General features: G+C 29.5%; 1 protein-coding gene across 1 annotated transcript in view; it reads right to left on the reverse strand.

Moving 5' to 3' along the window:
* The window catches only part of LOC111632231, a 122,569-nt gene that overhangs the window by 37,557 nt on the left and 76,926 nt on the right, over window positions 1–8,086 (reverse strand). The window lies entirely within an intron of this gene.

Here is an 8,086-nt window from a genome sequence, read left to right on the forward strand (position 1 = left end):
GTTGTAACAAATTTCATTTCCGTCCAAGTTAAGAATGATATGACTCATCGAAAACTGCGCGAACGAACATAAACAGTGGCGTAATCGTCCGTTATCGACAGATTCCAAACCGATTTTGAATTTGTAAACTGTCATTGCAACGGACAGTTGACATTGTGCTCTGGAGGAAACAGTTTGTATTACTCTTGCTACGGATATAATTTGTATTCTGGAATTTTTTGCATACCTTTTTAATACGTATTTAATTGCGGCTCGCGAAAAATTTCAAATTTTGAAAAATGGCTCGGACTATCAAGGAGCTTGGCCACCCTGGCTATATACATATATTTATCCATTTTTGATATGTTTTTCATATATTATTTCTTTTTTGTTATAGTTTACTTTTGCATTTTGATTTATGTATTTTTCATTTCTACTTATATTTTTAAACATTTGTCTTTCTACATTTGAAATGTATTCTAGAATGTTATATTTGAAATATTATTGTGTTCATTCTTAACTAACATTCAAATTTGTATTTCACTTGAAGAATGTCAGTAAAATGTGGCTAAAAATGTTGGTAAATAATAGTTTTTGCTGCATTTTATGGTTTTTTTCTTTTGTGTATTGTAATACTGCATTATTTTACTTTGAATTCTTATGACTTTTGGTTTTGAAATTTCTTAAGATTATGACAATACAAAAACAAATTATTACTTGCTTAAATGTAGCATAGTTTTAATTTACTAAAACTAAAAACTGAGGAATGTGACTAAAACAACTTTACTAGAATGCAAGTATTATACAGCATATGAACAACATCTCATGAATTTCATTAAAATATAATAATGATGTATGACAAGTAATGACAATTTTTTTAAATTTAAAGCTAATGTATCAGCACCAAAATTTGGTTTAAAAAATGTTAGATATTTTTATGTTTGAAAATGTTGTCTTTTGCTTGCTTGTTTATCTAAAATGTCTAACCTGAGTCTATTAAAGAACTGGAAAATGATTAAAACTCTATTTGAATGTTCTTTAAATTTATCAAATTGCTAAAGATCTGAAACCACTTGGAATACCCCAAAGAACTGTGCATACAGTAGGTAAATTATTTCAAAATGGAGAAAACATTGAACATAAGTCAGGAGCAGGACATCTATCACCAAAATTAAAACCAAAGACATTTTTAGAATTGTTAAGAAATCTGATATAAAAAATTATGTTTATAAGTTAAAGTTGCCAAAAAGTTTGGGTATATATCAATCATAATATGTATGCAAAATACTAAAAAAAAACAATGTTTAAAAATCTATAAAATATTGTACATAAAACATGACATAAACAGCTCAAAACAATCAAAAGCAAGTGATTCTGAAATTGGTTTTGCATAAGTAAATGTAAATGCATCATGTATAATAATGAATCATATTTAGGTTATTCAAATCACAAAATTAACTCAAATGCAAATTATCATTCAGCAAAAAGAATATGTGATGATGAGAATCCAATTTTTTAAAACTTGAAAAATTTGAAAAAAGGTGTATGTATAAATAACAATTTTGCAAAAAATATGCATCAAAGCCATTTGTTTTTACCAGTAAATTATGCAGTAAATACTCAGGAATATTTAGGTATATATATAAAAAAAAAACTGATGCCACTTCTAAAAGAAAATTACCCAAGAAATGATTATATTTTTGGCCTGATGGAATATCTGCACACTATGCTAGAGAAACAATTAAAATATATGAAAAATACAGCAAATAATTACATACTCAAAAATGAAAATCCACCTAATAAAACTCTGTTCTGCCTATAGCATTTCTGGGCTTAAGACAAAAGTTTACAAAAATAACTGATCTGAAGAAACTTTACAAGTTTTAAGCTGAGAATCCTATTCTGTATCAAGGATTTTGATTTTTACTGCTTCAAACAGCTTATGCACAATGACAAATAGTATAATTTAGATGGGGTTTGCAATGGACTGTTGCCAGTTGTTGATTAACAATATTAATTAAGAAAATAAATTATAAAAAGTTTCATTAATTAAACAGTCTTATACTTAAATAAAGTGTAGCCATTATTTAGTCATAGGTTCTTAAAGACTGTTTTATTATACATTTATTGTGTGTAATATAAATTTCATTGCTTTATAATTGAACATACTATTCTTATAATGACAAAATAAGTAAATAATGAGCATTTGTTTTGGACTATTTTATATAATAATATTAATACTTTCCTTCAATAATTCTTATAAAAAGTACTTTTTGCATTTAAAAATATCATTACTCTTAAATAATTACTTGTTTTTGAATAAAATTTCCTTGAATTAGATTCTTAGTGCACTCCTTCATACAATAATAAAATAAAAGCATAGTATAGAGGAAAGGTGAATATTTAAAAGCAATAACTATACAGTACAACATCCCTTGTACAACATGGCACTTCTGCAATACAGTTTCACTTTAACACAATTCAACAAATTGAGGAAATCCCCTATGTAACACAGTTCCAGTTTCAACACAGTTTGAGAATTTTGGAAATTCGTCATACAAAATTTCACAACTTTTAAATGCAAACTCCGTTATTTTATATTTTTTTATTCAAGTAAGCATGCATGCCATCTCAAACTTGCCTAAGTATTTTAGAATATTGAAATTTTAAATTTGTTTTGTGCCTTTCATCAGATTTAATAAAAACGGATAGTGCAATTTTTTTCTTCCTTGTCCTAGCTTTCCTATAAACCACGTCTTTGTCATTGCTTTCAGATTTTAGCCTTTAAGAATTTTAAGAATGTCACTGTGTTTTGTTTTTATAGATTAATCTTCATATTTAGTAAAGTTCATTTAAGCATTTTTTTGGTAAATGTTAATTAAAAACCCCTTAAGCCCATAACCAGAGATATCTTGGGCAAGTTACATAGCGTTACACAGTGCCAGCTCGAGGCGAATTTCAGGATGGAGCGAGATCCTATTATGGCGCCCCCCTTGGTTGCCCCTAACTTATACCCTTTAATTTTCTTTACCACTGAGGCCCCCTAGGACTTAGCGCCTGGAGCGGCTGCTCCGTTTGCCCAATTGTAGGGCCGGCTCTGACGTTACATAAAATGCGATCCTTAAGGCCATTTTTGAAATTTTTTTTTTGAATTTTTTGGAATGTTTTTTGAAGTCTCCAAATTTTTTCAAAATTTTTTTTCCGTGCAAAAAAATTTTATCGCGATTTTAATTTACCTTTAATGACGCACGCTTCACGCTTAATTGCTTTTTAATAGTTTTTTAATGGGAGTTTGATATCAAATTTCATTCATCATTCTAAAGTTGTAGTGCACAGATTTGACTTCGGTAAAGTTATTTAAAGCTAGTTTCTGATGTCAAAAACGACCTCCAATAGTTTTTTAATTTTTTTAACTAATAGATTTTATTATACATAAGTTTAATTAAGTCAGGGGGTCGGAAATCTCNTAACTTTCTTATTTTTCATCTCCGGTCCAAAAGTAGGGTACCGTTGAACTCATCTTGGTCTCCTCAGTTCAAACATATACTCAGAGTCCTGAAATTCCATAGGTGGTAATCTACAGTACAGCCAAAGTTTTAATATTATCATCATAAACTGATAATACTTTTGGTTTGATAAAATTAGAGGCTAATAGTTTAATAAAACAAACATTTTCTATGTAAAGATGAGATATTAAAGACTTTTTGGATTGGAAGAAGGCATTAAACTCATTGAATAAATAAAAATATATATTTATAAAATAATAGAAAAGCTCTAACATACGGATTCTGCATTTGATTAAAAATAAACTGACATTGTTGATTTGTTTCTTCAAATTCTGCGATTTGAAAAACTTCAAACAACACATCCCATTGATCTATTACACACAATCTACACATGTTGATAATGCTAGCCATTGTGTTTTGCTGGAACTTATAATTTTAAGCTGTGACTTTTTCGTATAATCTTGGAATTCAAACAGTATTGATTGTCGCTTTGGACTTTGAGGAAAATATGTATATAAACTTTGCAGTAAATTTTCAATATTAGATGGTATCTCATCAGCAGCACTAATAGCTACTAGGTGCACACTATGAAAAATGCAAGAATTTATTATTACATTATTATTATTTGCTAACAAGTGAGTTTTAAAAGATTCTTTGTCTCTCATCATTACATTTGCATTGTCTGAACAATATCCTACTATTTGACTTTCGTTTATCTGATATGCTTGCAAAACTTTTTAAAATAAAGAATATAAACTTATAATAAAGAATATTCCTTTTGCTGTATCACTATCAGAATCAACATGGACAATATCTAAGAAATTTGTTTTTACTGATTATTAAAAAATATTTGACAAGAATAAACATTGATTGGAAATATCTGTGCTTTAGTCTAACAGAACAGAAATTTTTTTATTTTGCAAATTATTTTTTAAATTTTTTCTTATAGTGGCACCAAAAACGTTTTCAATTAAACTCGTACATTTTGTCTGTTTTAATTCCATTTGCTTTGCTGTGTCAGAATCATCAAAACAAATTTTTACCAACTTTGACAATGTGATCAATAGATTGGAAACTGAAATTACGTGAAGCAACTAATAAAGAGTACTGTAATTCTGCAATAACCTTTTTCAAAGATTTAGATATAAAAAATGACTGAGAAATATCTGCACTTTGATGCATTTTGTTGGTGCTTATTACTTTTACAATGTTTCACTAAATCAAATTTTTTTGAATTTAGAATTACATTACAAAATTTATATTTACCATCTTCTGATTCTGCTAGCCATTTAGAAAATTGTGCATCTTTCATCCACTTTTTTGTGAATTTCTGCTTTCTGTACTTGTTTGTTGCCTGTTCAGAAATTCCCAATTTAGCCTTTCTAGTATATTGACTAAGTTCCTTGTCCGATGAAGTGTCACTTTTCTCTTTTTCTGTATCATCTTTTGCACTGCTAGGGCCAGGTTGCAGTTCTGAACTAATGTTTTTGGAGAAAAATGTCAATAATGTTGACTTTTTACTAGATTTATCCATTTGAATTGAAGTAATACTGAATATGTTTTATTAAACAGTTTAAAGATCAGTTACTAAATGAAAATCACTTTTTTAAACTTGATGTTGCTAATTCAGAAAAATTATAATAAAAAATAACACTTGAAAAAATAAAAGAAAATATTACATAGGTATACCAGCAGCGGATCAAGTCAAGTGGGGGCCCAAGTGGTAAAAATTTTGGGGACCTCAAACTTAAGTTAGAAAAAAAGTTTCAAGATAACTTTCATTAAGTTATTAACATAAAAGAAAAGCAATCAAAAATTTCATACCTAACACATTAAATTTATTTTTAAAAAAAACATTTTTTACATAAATTGCCGTCTTGTTTTACGGCCCACCAGTGGCCAAGCATTTCGATTTCTTGAACACTGGGAGTTTTGGGGACCTCGAACTTAAGTTAGAAAAAAAAAGTTTTAAGATGGTGGCACATGAAAAATTCCCTGAGCAGATTAATTTTTTTACAAAATGTTACTTTTACAGATTTCAATCTCTGCATACTGCACACCGAACGGTCATGGATTCGTGCCTGGCCAGGATGGGCTAGCCATGTGAAGTTTTACAGGTTTTCTCCTTGTCTGTAACACCTAAGTAGAGGCCAGTTACCCTTAAAAAGACCCTGGAAAGCATTCCCCCTAAGCAGATCGCCCAAGTGTTGAGTTACCAAAACTTAACTAAACAAACCGTCTTGTTTTATTTTTTTGAAAGTTGTCAATTATTTTGGGAGTATCAATTCAATTAAATTCCTGCTCTATATACAGAATGGCCATGTTATTTAATCTTTCGTCTCCCATAGTACTCCTTAAATAATTTTTACCTGCTTTAAAACAGAAGACCTTTCTCCTGACGCATTAGATGAAAGAATTATTTTAAAAATTTTTAATAATATTTCAACATTTGGAAATGTGCAAGACATTTCTTTGGTTCAGACAATGCAACTGAGGTATATACCAAATATGCATAAAACTATAAAGCAGAAAATATCATAGAATTACTGCACGCCTTTTATAATCTTGGGACTAAGATTTTATTCTGNAATTAACTAAGGATTTTTTTGCTCTGCCAGGATGTGCCCGAGTTATCCGGAGTGCCGGGTTATCGAGAGCCGAGTTTTCGAGGTTCTACTGTATAATTAAAGGATGAGTTGAATGTTTCTTTTAAAACTATTTTTAAAAATAAAAATAAACTTATTTTTCATATACTTGGGGACATATAAAAAATAGTTAAATCATAATAAATATTTTGCATTCATCATATGTATAGATTTATTTTTCTGTTTTCTTACAGTTTTAATGTTTTTTAGGCTTTATTTTATTCTGAAGTTAACATAAATTTATGATATGTAAGCATTTTAGCTTGGAGATATGATAAATATATATTTAGCAAATCATTAGAGCTACATCATAATGATTAAATCATTTTTAATGTATTCAGCTTATATATTTTAATTAATAATAAATATTTCAGGTGGTTTTTCTAGCATATAATATGAAAAATGTTTCAGAAATTTGTTAAATCAATGTTTGTAAATTTATATTTTTGTTTGAACTAAAATAACTTAAAATTTGTAAATTATTTTAATTGTTCTANTCCTTCCCATCTCACCCTCGAGCGATACCACTGAGTAGTCTCGAGCTTTCACCCCCTTCCCAGTAATAATAATAATAATAATAATAAACATAATCCTACAAAGACCCCCAACCTGTGACACATCTCTGGAGTTTATACAGTTCCTATCATTAACCTTAGAGTAGTGCGCAATTTATATTACATTGGGCTACCATGAGATCTCTAAGTGCAAGATTAAAAGAATACCGAGATGATATAGAGGTCACATCCAGCCACAGTCTTGGCAGCTGATGTCCTCTCTAATTCTGATTCTGTCAATGTTAGCTGGAACCAAGCCAAAATCGTACAGAAGATTTGAAGCCGACACCTCATTCACTATGTGGAAGGATTACACATTTACAAATCAGTTCATCTCAGACAAGTAATTAACTACAAGGATATCATCACCCTGTCAGTGGCACAGTACGCTCTCTATAACCACTTCTGTAGAGACAATAATCTGTTAATCATTATTAAGTTAAAACCACTTAACGTCCGGACCCGAGTTAACTTGGGCAGGTTACATAGCGTTACAGAAAACGCAGTCCTTTTGGACCCCAAAATTTTTTTGATTTTTGAATGTTTTTTAAGTCTCCAAATTTTTTCAAAAATTTTTACCCGTGCAAAAAAATTTTATCGCTATTTTAACCAACCTTTAATGACGCGCGATTAACGCTTAATTGTTTTTAATGCGATTTTTTTTAATCAAAATTAATTAATCGTCCTAAAGTTGTAGTGCACAGATTTGACTTCGGTAAAGTTATTTAAAGCTAGTTTCTGATGTCAAAAACGACCTCCAATAGTTTTTTAATTTTTTTAATTAATATATTTTATTATATATAAGTTTAATTAAACCGGGGGGTCAGAAATCACAATTAAAATTTTAATTTTTTAAAAATATTTAAAAATATACGGCCAGCTAGTATTCACCCTACTTTAAACCCTTGTCCTCCCGAGACTTCTATGAGAATGTCCCGGGAAATCCAACACCAGATGTTCTCAAAGTCATCCAGCTGTGTAAACAATGATTCATCAGTGTCAAATTTCGCAGAAAGGCAAGACAAAGGAAAATAAAATTTGAAGCTTTTTCTTCAAAATTAACACATTTCTTTCGTTTTTTTCAGTTTTAAGTATTTTTTATGTTTAATTAAAAATTCCTTTAAAAACATTTGTACGGCAAGTGTTTAATTTTCTTTCTTTTTTTTATATTTTTGTTTGTTACTATATACCATGGGTGGCCAACCTGCGGCTCACGAGCCACATGCGGCTCTTTGAAGGATTATTTGTGGCTCTCGATAGATGTACCCGAGTTCCCTTTTCATTTTTGTGTTATTATATTTTAAAAAATTATTATCGTTCCGTATGTGTTTCAAAATGTCTTTTAAATTACTAACAACAAATATGAAAGACTAAGTGCAACGTTGTAACAAATTTCATTTCC

This window comes from Centruroides sculpturatus, unplaced genomic scaffold (assembly GCF_000671375.1).
Source record: "Centruroides sculpturatus isolate CEXI.00-Female unplaced genomic scaffold, Cexi_2.0 scaffold619, whole genome shotgun sequence".
Classification (NCBI taxonomy): Eukaryota; Metazoa; Arthropoda; class Arachnida; order Scorpiones; family Buthidae; genus Centruroides; species Centruroides sculpturatus.